This window comes from Amblyomma maculatum, chromosome 8 (assembly GCF_055883805.1).
Source record: "Amblyomma maculatum isolate TAMU_Amacu chromosome 8, ASM5588380v1, whole genome shotgun sequence".
NCBI classification, from domain to species: Eukaryota; Metazoa; Arthropoda; class Arachnida; order Ixodida; family Ixodidae; genus Amblyomma; species Amblyomma maculatum.
The window spans coordinates 57,455,553-57,470,909 of record NC_139351.1 but is presented as its reverse complement, the minus strand read 5'-3'; the positions used below and the strand labels follow the sequence as shown (position 1 = coordinate 57,470,909).

At 44.7% G+C, this 15,357-nt stretch overlaps 1 long non-coding RNA gene across 1 annotated transcript; it reads left to right on the top strand.

Annotated features, from left to right (window-relative positions):
- Positions 1–456: 456 nt before the first annotated feature.
- LOC146181215 (uncharacterized) lies at positions 457–14,079 on the top strand. Its single transcript, XR_014700184.1, has 4 exons — positions 457–651; positions 2,044–2,159; positions 6,770–6,916; positions 14,045–14,079. It is a non-coding gene; the product is annotated as an uncharacterized LOC146181215 (long non-coding RNA).
- The last annotated feature ends 1,278 nt before the right edge of the window (positions 14,080–15,357 follow it).

Sequence of the window (15,357 nt, the reverse complement as noted above, 5' to 3'; positions counted from 1 at the left end):
CATTTCATTAACTTCGTCAAGACACAATGTTGCAGTGGCCTAATACGACTAGTGAAACTGCCGCGTTCATCTACTTTCGACTGAAGCGCCACTAGATGCGCGCAGCTTACTTTTGTGTAAAGTCTACTTTGTAACAATTCTGTACCTAAAATGCTTGTCACGCGCTGGATACAAAATCGGAAATAGTTTTTTGCACTTTCATGGTCTGGCACGCTGAAAATTGGCAGTTAAAACTGCATTTGCTGACGAATTCTGCTAGGTGACTTTAGCGCCCCCTGTTCGTCAGTGGCGGAGTGGAGCCGCTGAAACGTAGTCTGCTGCACTTACTTTGCTATTACCCTCCGTGCGTGACGCGTAGTATCAGCGGCATGGCGGCGTCGTAATGTCAGTTGTTCGTTTTTGAAGTTGAAATACTTCGCTAAAGCCGGTGTTTGCGTTCGTCGATGCTTGCTGCGCTTTGCTTTGTGCGTCCAGCGTGCAGTGTTCTATACGGTTGGAGTTGTTGGTTGATATAGCGGAAACGTCAAACGCTTGAGAAGCGCTGAAGCCCCCACGCACCTGGCAATGCGTTCACGTTCAACGCTGCAAGCGTCTGCCGGGTTCGAACCGCACCGGAAAAGAAGCACTTGAGGCAAGTCATGGCATTTGCAGGTAAAGCATTCATTATATTAGTTGTTCTGCCTGTGCTGCAACGCTTGCGATGCACTGTTGTGTACGCGAGCATCTGTGGCTGGATACCTCATTTAGATTTAACTGCGTAGCGCAGCGATTGTCCTTGTTATATTCTTCGGTGCACCTTGCACAACCCAGTGTTCGTAGAACATTTGTATCGCTATTTGCAGTTCCTTTTAATAAAGTGCTTCTACTAGCAGTTCGATATAAATGCCGAAGTCAGTGTTCAGCCTAAAATAATGAACATCTGAATGAAAGGAAACGGAGCTTAGTTTTCTCTTGCGCAAGTAATATGTGCGTTTCAAGGTAATGCCGGAAACATCGATTGTAGTGTAGGACTCGTGAAACGTGAGGAACTACTGTTTGCATTTCAAAATTTGTCGCGTTTTCTTGCGTTTTCTTGTGATTTGGAAGCCCTTCAATGTTTGTCAGCGAAATGCAGAAATGCTCAAGGGAAGTTTCCAAACATAGTCATACAAAGAGCTTTACTTCTATTTTTTTTTTCGCGACATTATGCAGGCCAAGCAGGAGTCTCATGGCCTACTGCGAGGCCGCTTTCCATGCACTTGCCAGTTCATAGCGGGTTTGAAAAGACATATGTACTCAGATTTTTTTTTAACACAATGAAGCAGCCGTGCTTATTTCACAGTAGCAATAAGGGACCGTTGACATCACAAACTGGGGAATACAGCGCTACTTGCTAGATGGGGGACAGGTGAAGGACAACACACGAATGAACGTGTCCCCGGTCTACCAAGTAGCGCAGTATTCCACAGTATGATCAACCAACTGGCCCCCGTGTTTTCATTGTTGACATTACAAAATCAATGTGAAAAGCCCTTCATTGTTTGTCAGCCAATTGCAGAAAGGCTCAAAGGAAGTTTCCGAACCAGCATACAAAGAGCTTCACTTCAATTTTTTTTTTTTTGCAAAGTCACATTATGCAGGCCAAGCAGGAGTCTCATGGCCCTACTGCGAGGCCACTTTCCATGCAATTACCAGTTCATAGCGGGTTTTAAAAGACATATGTACTCAGATCTTTTTTTTTTTTTACAGAATGAAGCAGCCGTGCTTATTTCACAGTAGCAATAAGGGACCGTTGACATCACAAACTGGGGAATACAGCGCTACTTGCTAGATGGGGGACAGGTGATGGACAACACACGAATGAATGTGTCCTCGGTCTATCAAGTAGCGCAGTATTCCACAGTATGATCAACCAACTGGCCCCCGTGTTTTCATTGTTGACATTACAAAATCAACGTGAAAAGCCCTTCATTGTTTGTCAGCCGTATGCAGGAAGGCTCAAAGGAAGTTTCCGAACATAGTCAAAGAGCTCTACTTCTAATCCTTTTTTTTTTTGTCGCGAAGTCACATTATGCAGGCAAACCAGGAGCCCTCGCCAGCAGCAGCACCGGCAGGTCTCACAGCCCTGCTGTGAGGCGGCTTCCCATGCAATTACCAGTTCATGGCAGTTTTGAAAAGACGTAAGTACGGAGATTTTTTTTTTGCACATTCAAGCAGCCGTGCTTAATTCACAGTAGCAATACGTGACAGTTGACATCACAAAATCAATGTGAAATGTTTTAAAATTTTGCAGAACGGATGCACTGATTGAAAGAGAACCCTTCTTGTGCTGCTTAATGAGTATTTTAATATGTTCTGCCAGTTTGCTGGACAGCAGTTCGGATGAAAGTATTCTAAAACATACAAATCATGAATAACGTCATGACATGTGGGCTTTCAAAAAGTATTTGCTTTTAGTCTGAGTGCACAAAATGGCCAGCGTCGGGGGATTTGCTGAGCATTTAGGTCTCACACTGCAAAAAGGCATGCAAATGGCTATGATTTGGAACCAGGGAGCAACTTGATTGTGCAGTCATCAGCATGGCAATCTAGAGTACTCAGATAGTGTACTTTGGGCTGCATGGATGTCATCTGCCAATAATTCTTCTTTTATGATAGTGTGCATTTATCATGCATCCCCACACTGATAGAGCTTCGCTGAACTGTTTTATCTTGTCCATTAATGTCATCACGTTTATGACACAGTAGGTGACAGTTATCTAAATATCAAGCTAAACCATATTGGGGAGTTGTTCTGTACAAAAAGGAAACGATCTCTGCACTACGAATAATAATACATTTGACGAGTGTTAGCAAAAGTGAATGCGGTGTATTAATGTTGCTGCACACAAATATATAATACAGCACATGCATGCCTGAATGCTCTAGCTACACATTGTTTTGTTTCTGCAGCACCTTTGTGAACAGTCACAAGTGGTAAAAGCTGTATCCAGACTAGGCACAGACGTGAAGGCACTCCCATCAGTATGTCAGCACATTCTCAGCTGCAGGCTATTCGAAACCACTTGTTTCCACTAGATGCCATCGGTGCAGCCAAATGCGCCTCGGTTGGGCGCTGTAAATCGTCATGTTCAAGAGTTGCCAGTATTACAGTAAAACGTGATAGGGCAGCATGTTTGTATATCAAATGTATATCCCATCATTCCTTTTATGTGCTTCCTTTTGTTACGCTTTATCTTCTAAAAGGGCAGTTGATCTTGCTGTTAGGTAATGAGAACCTAGATGTGAAACAAGCATTCAATACATCCGAGGCGCTGCTTATTTCTTAGCAGCTCCAAGGAATCGAGCAGCATGCAATGGCCAGCAGCTGTTCCTTTTAAGCCCACATTGTCGCAATACCTTTACAACTCGCAAGCTGTGACTGGGCTTTTTCATGTTGTCTGCTTTTAAACTGTGCTTGGCATATGCACAATATTGTATGGAATAGAACATGTCCTCGAAAAGAAAATCATTTCAGCTCTTCATTGCAACCCAGTCACACAATACTGTTTCCAGCTCGTCTTTAGGTAGCTTGATACCTTTTGCTGACAGACTATTTATCTTGATGCTATTAAAGAGCATGAAGTCATCAGAAATGGTTTGGCAGTTTGTACTACACTTTTTGTTGCTCAACAATCTGTTCATGTCCCCTGATTTGCTCAGTGACATGACACCCAGTGTTTACTATATAAGAATGAGCTGACGAGAGGGCAACTCATATACTGACCAGTCAACGCATCTCTTGAATGGACATCGAAGCTTTTTACCAGAGCCTCTTTCTTTTAGTTGTCCTTTTATGAAGCCAGAGGAAAGACAACCAAGCTTTGGAGGGGCTAAAAAGACTAGATGTCATGCCTGCTCACTACCTTGTTTCCATTGTGGGATAGCATGTGCGGGTATGTCACTACTGGTCTCACCTTTTCTCTAGGCTCATCTGCACCAACTTCTACAGCCTGTCACTTCTGGGTGTCTTTTGTAACCCCTTTCAAAAGCAAACAATGGGCCCCAGCTGAAGTCAGCCTAGCCAATTGAATTTGAAAACTAGAATGGAGCTTGGGGACACATGACTTACTGATCACAGATTCACAAAAAAATAAATCAGTCACTCATTCCTTTCACTAAATTTTATCTATTTGAAAATCAATTAGAAGGAGCCCCTTTTTTAATGTGGAACAAAACAGCAGCATACCTGATTCATTGAGCACTCAGTACTTTGCTTATACTTGCTGTTCAAATATTGCTATCAGCATACTTGCGTCAGCTTCCCTCACCAGCATTGCGTAGCAGGATCCTTGAGAAAAGGCGAGACTGGCAGTTATGCAATATCTACCTAAGCTGTCCCACAATTTGAACATTGCTGTGAGCATGCATGACAGTCCACTTCCCTCTTTATCTCCAATGAAGCTGTGGTCTTTGCTGTCACATCGGAAAAGACGAAAGAGGTTTTGGTACCAACAATAGACGGTCATTCATGAAACATGCAGAAATGGTAGTGTACGAGTTTCACTCTCAAGCAGCCATTCCTGTGCAGGACAAACTACGCACTGTGCAAATGAGGGAGTCTGGGAACTTCAGTGAAATATTGAGCAAAAGAAAATGGTCTCTAATTTACCACATCACATTGGATCTTGTCCTGTGAGGTCCCATAAGGCATGCTGTGGTGATGTGTACTACTGGTATGAGCAGAAATACAGAATCGCAGAAACTTATTGAAGCCTTCTATATTAGCAAGAAAGGTAACCTGTGTGTCCGCAGTACTTATTTGCCATGGTGAAAGGCTCAGCACAACATTTTAAAAGTTCACTGTTATGCCACAGTTGATGCACTGATGCGTTCTTTGCACATGTGGTGGCAAAAAGCATATAATGCATACTTTTTTGCAAAAAGAGTAATTTGTTATTCACACTCTTTTACAATTTCTTCCATATGTGCTGTGCTTTTTGGCACCCTTGAATGCTTCAGACGAATAACTAGCAGTTTTTCACAAGTCGTCATAGTTTGCATGAAGCTATTTCTTAAGTACTGCTGAATGTTTCAAATTAGAGGAAGTTGTGCTTGCATGTTGCTCTTCAGAGCGAACATCTAAAGCAGTAAAGCTGTGTGCATTGTTTCTGTGATGTCATTGCATTATGGGATGCAAAGCAGGAAACAACTTGGATCTCGTATTCTTTTACAGAAGTGCTAAAAGCAATTCACTGATGATGACTGAGCCTTAAAAAGAGCAAAGCAGAGCTTTATTTTGAGTGCATGAATTTGACAGCTTTACTATTTTATAGGTAGAATGAGAGGAAAAAGAGGGTTTGCACGGTTGAAGAACTGAACAAGGGTAAATGGGTACGCCTTAGTTCACAGATGAGCCAACGTTTCGACAAGTGGACTTGTCTTCGTCTGGGCAAAGCGATCATCACTGGCAGGGGTTTAAATATGCTTTTGCTTCCGAAGAAGAAAAGCTGGGGAGGGGAAAGTGGGTGCGAAGAAAGTAGGTGTGAAAAAGTGGGGAGGAGAGGAAGGGTGAGAAGAAAGGGGGTTATGAAGTGAAAGAAAAAAAAAATATTTTAAGTATGTATCTCAACCTGGAACCAGAGATCCTGTGGCCTGTGAAAGCGGCAGTACCAGGAAAAACCACAGTATCGGGCAGATGATTAGTCACCACTTAGGCGGGTTTGGTGCAGATACACCTTACAAAGGGACAGGCTTTGCAAAGGGCCCTGATAAGGCATATGTCTAAGGGGGACAATTCCTAAACCTTTCTACAAAGGTGGGGGGGGGGGGGGGGAGAACCACAACTGACATGAAAAAAAAATATTATTCATAAAAAAAGTTTGAGGAGAAATTCAAGCAACAAGTGACAAGGAGAAAATGTGTTTAGAGGAATATGTAAGGTTATGCTATTATGGAAGGGATTAGAGTGTACATGTGGTGTGAATAAACTGCACAATTCACACTATGTGGGATTGTTTTCCCGAATAGTTATGATGCAGAGGGAATATACCTAAGGGATTCTAACGTTCCCTTAGATATATTTATTTCTGCTGGTTCCAATGCATATCTAATTCATAAATTTAGAACATTGGAACCAGCAGGAATATTTCTGGTGACTGATCATCTATCCTGTACAGTGGTTTTTCCTGGTACTGCCACTTTTACTTCTTTTGCAGGCCACAGAATCTGGTTCCAGGTTGAGATACATACTTAAATTTCTTTTTTTGGTCGGTTGTGGTTCACTGTGTGGTTATTATCCTGTGACTTTGTACTCCCCCTACCTTTTAAGAATTGTCCCCCTAGATATATGCCTTATCAGGGCCGTTTGCATAGTCTGTCCCTTTGTAAGGCATATCTGTACCAAACCAGTTTAAGTGGTGACTAATCACCTACCCGGTATTGTAGTTTTTCCTTGTACTGCTGCTTTTACTTTTGCGGGCCACAGAATCCTTGGTTCCAAACTGATAAATACATACTGAAGATTTTTTTTTTCTTTTTTGCTTTCACTTCATGACCCACTTTCTTCTCACCCATCCTCTCCTCCCCACTCCTTCACACCTACTTTCTTTGCACCCACTTTCCCCTCCCCAGCTTTTCTTCTTCGGAAGCAAAAGCATATTTAAACCCCTGCCAGCGATGATCACTTTGCCCAGATGAAGACAAGTCCACTTGTCAAAACGTTGGCTCATCTGCGAACTGAGGTGTACCTCATTTACCCTTGTTCAGGTCTTCATACTATTTTATAGTCATTGGTATTACTATTTTTCAGCAATTCTCGGCTATCCCCGGGGGATTTCGTGTAGCAGAGGTGGCCAAGGATGAAAGAGGAATTCAGCTTCGAACATCTAGAGAAGCACCTGCTCAGGGCTCTGGAGTGGTTGAAAGCAGCAGGCATTGCTCAAAGCCAAAGGAAGAGGTGAGTGTTTTGTTGCTTCCTAACATTTCGAACTGTAACAATCATTTTTAAACCAACATTCTCAAAAATGTGACTGTTCACACTTTCCAGTCTGCTGTCCTTGTATTTAAAGTGCTGCATTTTTTATTGCCGAGTCTATGAGCATTTTCAGCAAAATGACGTGTTAACGAGGCCAGTTGTGTCCAGACATCAGCTAAGGAACACTAGGCCAGTCACACCAAAACGATCACAGCAGTACTTTCACATGCCTGTATCTCAGCTCCGGTAAAAACATCAGACGTGGCTTGGTGGATGTCTTGATAAGGAGAGGCAGTGGGAACAGGTTATCAGAACGCTTACTCAGCAGTTCAGTGTGATAGGGAAGTACTGAATGTATTTATGGCTTCTGCCCACATGACGTGTTGCCCATTGCTGTCATTTGCATGGCACTGCTACAGTAAACAGGCAAAATGCAGTGATCCTTATGAAGTAATATTGCATCAGTTGACATTACTAATACCTGCATTCAAAAACGCGCCTTGATTCAACACTCCACCTCCACTCCACTGAGTGGAGAAAACAGCTGCTCCTCCTTCCCAGGGCCAATTCAGATTCATGAACGCCCCTCGGCGTTTCCTTCGACAAGGTCTCTTTGAGAATATGTCCTCCACTCGAAGCAGTGCAAGTACATATGGGAGCGAGATTAAGGTGAACTTTTTGCCTGAAAACTGCGTGCTGAAGTGTGTAATGCTCAGTTTTTCATGTCGAGTCTTCTAAACTTTTGCCAGCAACCTCAATGTTAACAGTATATTGGAACTTGTTTTGCGGGCGGGATAAAAAATGTGGCTGTGAAAAATGGCAGAAAACACTTCTGCATCTGGCAACAGTCACTGCTGGTGACGAGTTTACGTAGAACATGAGGCAGGCATAGAGAAATGGTATGAATACCTCGGTTTGCTTGTTTGGTGTGAGGTCTATGTTCACCCTTTGTCGCTTGGTTTTATTTTTATTGCCAGGCTTTGACAGACAACTGAATACATTGCAGAACAAAATTAAGAGCTGCCAACTCCTACGAGCAGGCTTCTGGCCATCAGAGCGCTCGGGGGAGAATTGAAAACATTCGTGTTTCTTCACAGCGCGTTGCAGCATGCACACTGAATTCGGCTCTGCAGAAGCAAATGCTGCCTGCAGTTTCCCAACAAGTTAAGAACCGTAATTTAAAATATGCCTCAGAAGGCATACCCTTCATTAACTGCGAATATCCCTTCGTAGGGCAAGCAAAACAATGTGCTCCCTCGACAGTGCCGCTCGTCTGAAGATGATAGTAACCCACGAGCGACAGGCAAGCCATTGGTGTGTGGGGTGCAGCACAGATGCACAAACAGCTTCACCGCCCCTCTGGTACCCCCCGCTTACTGCATGCAACACGCTGTTCCCCCACAAGTTCGCCATCGTCTGTGGAAGCCACCACGCAGGGCAAGCCAGCGTGAGTGCAATATCACAGATTAGCTCCAGCCAGCGACTCTCGGGCACTGTGCCCACACTCCGGATTTCGCTTTATGAGTGCATCCTTTTCCATATCTAAAAGGAAAACACAGTACTTTAACTTTATGTTAAGTAGCGCCACAAAAACCCGACCCCGCTCACAGGTTTTATGGCCGCCAGGCGATAAGTGTGTCACCACTTATCGGTGGTAACTCCTGCAGCAAGGAAATAGCTGGCGTACCACTAACATTTCCGCAAGCTTCTTGCACTCTGTTTGTTCTTCCTGGCGCTTGCATTGGCTGCTCAACGTCTCCTTTGGTTAACGTGGCACCTGCTGTGGTCGAAATGCAGATCTCACTTTCATTGCTGGAGGCGCTCATTCCGAATGATCTTGGGGCCTTCTTCAGGGCTCACCTGCTCTGGTACTGCAACATTCAACTGGCAGGATTTTTTTGTGTCCGCTGGCCGGCCTGGCCATCATCTGGCATATTTCTCTCATCTTTCTAATCCCCTGCGATGGATAGCAATGACACCTGTGTGTTTCTGACATCGACAATGTCTGCCTCTGCTAAAGCGACATGTAACTTTGCGGTGGTAGCTATGGTTGGGAACAGCACCGCAGGCTCTGCCTCTGCTAAACACATAGTGGGTCTTGACATTGGTATCTTATCGCTACTGGCCTCGCCGTTTTCTGAGCCATCTTGTGGACTCACATGCTCGTCTTTCTCCTCTGGGGCCGGCTCCTTCGTATCTGCTAAACCTCCTAGCAATACGGTAGCCACACTTGTTTTCTCTCTGGAATCTGCATTCGCCTCTGCTGTTGTATGCATATTGCCAGCATCGCAATATACTCGACCAATTTTCTTGGGCTTCTGTGCCAATTTCTGATCTAGTGGTGCCCGAAGGGCACTCATAACTTTTAGTCAGTGGAGGCACAACAGCAGGGGTGTAACAGCTGCGCCAACTGCGCCTTATTGATACAGCTGCATGTTGCTGCGCCATAAGTGCGAAATTCGTTAAATGTGCGCCACATTGCGCCAAAATGCCCCGACTAGACGCAAAAGTTGGCCATATGCAGGGAAAGCTTTCTGTTGTGATATGACCAGTTGCGATGTTTCATATACTGCAGCATGCATCACTGGCCTTTTATTTTATTTTGAGATGACGTCATGCCATCGTAATGCTTACCCGTTATTTTTCTCTTGCATCGACGTGCTTTTCCGCGCTTCGAGTATTCTGAACCGTAGTGGTTTGAGGATGCTTCACTGTACAGGCAACGGTCCGTGCAGTGAAGCATCCCTCTAAAGCAATGTGGCCATTTGTAACGAGGCAGCACTTCTATTGCGTCGCACTGCGAAAAGGGCCGGCTTGTGATTTTGGAGCAATGCTTCTACGCTGAGTTTTAAGTGCTGCATGCTTCTAATAGATATATCTAGTTGGTTTTTTTTTTGTGCGGCTCTTGGAGGTTTTTTTTGTAGTTGGGCCATTCATGTTAGCAGGGTTGTTTTTGTGCTGTCTCGTTGATAGACTCACTTTCCCATCGTCAGACAGAGGTGCCATCAAATATGGCTTCTGTGTTTGTGAAAATATATTTTGAGGTGGAGGAGGTAATTTTGTTTTTTTTGGGGGGGGTCGCGGCAGGTCAGGAAACATGCAGCAACCTTAGATTTTGAATTCCATAACATCGCATTGGAGCCCAAGACTGCCAAAATTAACATTTACAGATGCTAGAACATTGAAATGCTACAATGTCTGCACTGCGCATGAAATGTATAATCTAATATCTGTCATTGCCAGTCCCTAGAAAGCATAATCACAGGCCTAAGATGTGCTCGCTCAAGTGTTCTTTGCTAATACAGTTAAATCTCGTTACAAGAGACACTGTTATAAGAGACATTTTTGTGAATCATCTGAGGGAGACGAGCATGTAAGAGTGCCTCAAAGGTATTAAAGCAAAAAGAAGGCTTGCAAAGTGAAATGCTTTACCTCCAGAATTTGGAAAGGAATACACTCTGCACTCACAAAAATACATACTAGTATGAATAACTTCTTCAAGCTTTCCTGAATAATTTCCTGTTAATGTGTGTGAATGCATTTATATGCTGATGTGCAGTAAACACGGTGCTTTTAGAATTTTTGGTTACAAGAGACATGTTTTTCGGGTCCCTTGAGTGTCTCTTGTAACGAGGTTTTACTGTAACTTGCCTGCATACTTGCTTTTGAATCAACATTTTTTTTTGTACTGTGCTCATTTCTGGGCTTTTTGAGCATGGGCTGATTGTAGTCACGACTTTGAATTGAGCTCTTTCGGAGCTGCCATCGCACACCAGCTACAGTTTCGCAGACATTAAAACATAGTTTTGTGAGTGTTGTGAGCAAGATAAGATCCCGTGATTGAGAATGTCAAACCACGGTAGAAGACAAAAAATTGAAATGCATATTCTCTAGCTTTTTTTATTTTCGCTGTCCCCGAAGTTTTAAAAATAAACCTTTTCAGTTTTATGGTTCACATTCATTTCTATTTTTTAGTTGATACCATGCCTCATGTTTTTTATAAACTAAGATGAGTGCAGGGCAACTTGTAACAGAAAACAACGCCAGGTTTATTATCTTTGCCATGAACAAAAACTGTATAGTAAAGCTTAACCATGGATTTTTTCAAACCTGCCAAGACTTGCCTCATCAGCAGTCAGTGACTTTTAAATGTAGCATCCATCCAATGGGGAGAGTTGGATAATGATTTTACAAATTGCTCCATCTTGCTAAGCTAATCGCACTAGTCAGAAATGGCCCGTCATAACACAGTTACACAAATTTAAAGGAGTATAGACACGTACATTTTCTGTTCCGGTATTTTTGCTTTAATCGATCCACAGTGGTCCAAAACAGAGGGACTGCGACCCAAAAAGCCCCAGCACAGATCAATTATTTGTTATCAGTGCATTTATCAGGGCCAGTTTCGGTTTCGATCTCTCCGGACACGAGCGCGCGATGACGTCAAAGATATGAGAACGCCACACGAGCGCTCCCTACTGGCAAGGTTGGTGATCGCGTAAACACAAAATCTGATGACGCATTCGGGTCGTGTTTTTCGTCTGCTTGCTGTCGCACGTGCACGAAAATATCGTCGTCGAGCAGCGCTTCAGCGTAGCATAATTAGTACTGCGACGTTGTTTTGCCCAGTAGCGTGGATGTTACTAACATTGCCGGGCACTTTAATCCCGACCTGCTCGCCTGCGACTCATGCGACGAAGCAGGAATCAGCAGCAGCCACGAAAGCTTGGTGGGTTGACGCGCAGGAAATGTCAACTGGTAGGAATGTTGAACAAAGGAACCGTGAAGATGCTGCTTTATCAGTCCGGTTGGCCAACGCTGTGAGCCAAGCTGTTCTAAAAAAAATGTTTTAGTAATGATGCGACCAGCCACCGTAACCCGTAAGCTCTCCCGATGGCTCCCGTGCTCACGCCTGCTCACGCGCTGGTTGGTCCCGACGCGGCAGGCCTGCGTGCCGCCGTCCAAGCATGTGCCGCCATCTGGCGCAGTCAAGGCAATCTGGATGCGTAAAGCCATGGCCGCCGCGATCGGCTCCCAAGTCATAGCTGCCTCAGCATCCGCTGTCGGTAATCTAGCTATCGCAGATCGCTGTTCATTCGCTTACATAGCTATTTGTACAAAGGACTATCAGTCACGATTAAATTGCGAGGATTATTCGGCCAATACGGAGGTCCTGCTAGAAATATTTAGTGATACAAGCGAACTTTTTTTTTACGACAGCTGCTAACCGGTGCGACGCACCTGATGTCAGCTAGCTCCCCTGCTGAAGGCGTCGCGCAAAGCAAGAAATTTTACGAGATGTGCTTGCCAGTAAAGCGGCGCTAAACTCCGACGTTTTTTACAGCGTTAGCTCGTTCCGAAGCGCCTTTCGCTGGCGCTTCGATGTGAAACCAGCTAGGGCTAGCGACGTCTAGGGTAGGCGGGGAGCGGCGCAGTATGTTCCCGGCACGCCATCGACAGGCACCGTTGCCGTAAGCCCTGCACTTGTGCAGGCATACTGTTGGGGCCTGAGTTTAGTAGGCAGTCTCCATAGATACACCGGTGAGGTAATTGTAACATGCACCAACGAAGAAGCCATCGAGTAAAGCGAGCAGAAGCGGAGTTCTTTCTCAGGGCACGGCCGGAAGCGGCGGCGGCGCTGTTCGAGTCCGGCCATGTGTCGTCACCGCTCTTTGCTTTGCTGACCCCACGTCACAGTTGTTTGATGACGTCATGTTGTTTAGCTATGTACACGTTTTCGTCACAGAGATGTCGATGCCAATGGGTTTTGAAAAACGTAGTACTTGCCTGGCTTGTTTTTAAAATCAAATTAAAATATCTTCGCGGAAACGTGCGAGGTTGGGATTGCTTGGGGAGCATCTCTGTATAACCAGGAAAGCAATCGTATTTCTTCTGACGCTTCAAAAAATGGTGTCTATACTCCTTTAAGTGCCGCGCCATCCTCTGGCAGATCTGCGCAAAGCACAATGGAAGAAGCAATCGCCTCTCGCGTCGGCTGCTGACAAATGTTAGCGTGTTGTGCCGCTGCTTTCCGCTGTCATGTGTCTTCTCGTGTGCATTGGTGGTGCTTCCTTGCAAAATTCAGCAAGCACCGGATTGCTTTGATAATTAGCTACTAGTCTGCAATTTTCCGTGACTTTTGAAGCAAAAGCTTCACTATGTCGTGTAAAGCCAAGGTTGCCGTGTGGGGTTCACGCCGCCACATCGAACGCGTCGTGACCATGGTATCCATCTACGCCCTTCCAAGGTGTTCCAGTGCTGGGCTCCAGATATGCACGGCACAGAGGGGGGAAGGGTTTCCTACTGCGCATTCGTGTGCCACTATGGAGAGCCTCAGTGGGCGAACGTCAGACTTCGTGTTGACTGATGATCCATGGATTTAGAATGCAACATCGAACTGGGCAACACGATGCAAAGGAATGGTGGACACAATAAAAAAGAAAACAGCGGGAAGCAGCAGCACAGCAAGAATGCCAAGATAGCAGAGAAAACTTAGCCTGAGAAATGACAGTCAGAGAGACGTGAGCGTGACAACACTTCGCTTTCCCAGGGTGCTTTGCGTGGCCACTCGATGGCGTGGCGGAATTACTAGGAATGTCTATTGTAAGGAAGCACTTAGAATTTCTCTCCAGTTATTTCACCTCGTGAAAATAAAAAATTGGTTATTCTGTAGCTGACACTGCATGAGAATTGGGAAAAATTAAATGCCCTTTTTGAAACAAACATGGTGGAATCAAACATTTTTCTGAATTTTATCCAGTAATTGGTTGTGTCATAATTGTAACATTGCAGAGTACCTTGCTGTCTATGGTAGACGAAGGGGCCTTTTATGAGCAGTACACTTGCGGTATGAGGCTTAATTCTCAACTTACTCAATGGAATATTACTCCAATGTTTTCTCCTCTTGCCTGTTTTTCTTGTTGCTTTTCTTTCAGCAATGTAGGCATTTAGCAGCTTTGACCTTGGAACATACATCAATGAAAAATTTTATGCTTTGTCGGCATGCTGACTAAATGAGTGCTAACTAGCTTTGAGAATCAGGAAGCAGGTTATACTTCTTTATGGGTTTTAAATTGATTCTTATGTTATGTGTTCCTTGCTTCCATGCAGGTTCAAAGGTGGTCGTGGTCTGCGGCAGGTCCAGCTGAGAATAATAAAGTGGATAAGTAGCCTTGCATATATGTCCCAGTTCTTACTTATACTCCGTACATAAAGGCATGCTTTTATTTCACAATTAAGCATGATGCCTTGTAGAGGCACGTGTGCACTGCTCTAGCATTATATGTGAATGAAAGCAAAATCTAAATTTTTTTAATTGAAGAGATGCCACAGATTTAGGACGTACACTGCCGCGGAAAATACTGGAGGCACGACGGAAAAACAATGCCGCGACACAATACTCAATGTACGACAGATAACAATACGACACAACGTTGCGACATACAACACACAACAGTACTACAAACAGCGGTCCCATTTTACGACAAACAACAGTACAACGTACAACAGACAACAGCACTACACACAACAGACAACAATACTACAGACAGAACAGTACTAGAGACGACAGGGCCGCAACTTACAACACACAATTGTACAACAGACAACAGGGTCCCATTTTACGACAGGCTAGATTTGTGTTGTATTTTTCGACTGGGGTGGAAAGATAGTTAAAAAAATCCTTTCATTCATTCATAAAGCTTTATTCGTGAGGATGACCTGCGGTCTAGAAAACAAATTAGCTGGGGTGTAGCTTTAGTTAAACCCGGTAGGTTGCGTAAGAAAAGCCGACGTATCTTCTCTTTCTGATCTTCTTCTTAATCGCCTTGTGACGTCATGACCTGTCGTGACGGTACATCGCGCGCCCCTTGTCGAACACAACCAGCATTTCATTGAACGCATTACTCTTTACCGGCATTTAGCCAAAAGAAATTCTCCCGGCGTGGGTGTGGCCCTCAGTCCAGGACCCCAGTGGCCTTTGCCGTCTTGCGCGCTCTGTCGATCAGTCGCTTTGTCCATCAGGCGTCGAGCAGGACAGCGCAGCCTTCCACTGCTTCGGTGTTGGTGCGGTGTTTATTGGTGCTACGTGTGTTTTTTGACACGCCCTTGTAACATGGTAGAGTATAGGGGGTTCCCCGCATAGTGGGCATTTATTCTCGTATATTGTGGGATGAATTTTAGTGAGTAGACTCAGGTATGGGTACGTATTAGTCTGTAGCTGTCTCCAGGCAACCTACGTCTCTCTGTTAAGGCCTTTGTGGGGAGGTAGATAGATCCTCCTTACTGCTCTTTGATGTTCATGGATGGCTCCATAGCGTCTAGTGACTGCGTCCTGTTCCCAGTCGTGCGCCCCCCGGTTGGCGTATGCTCGGGCATTGGCGTCGGCACGTTGGTTACCTTTGACAGTCTCATGGCCTGGTGTC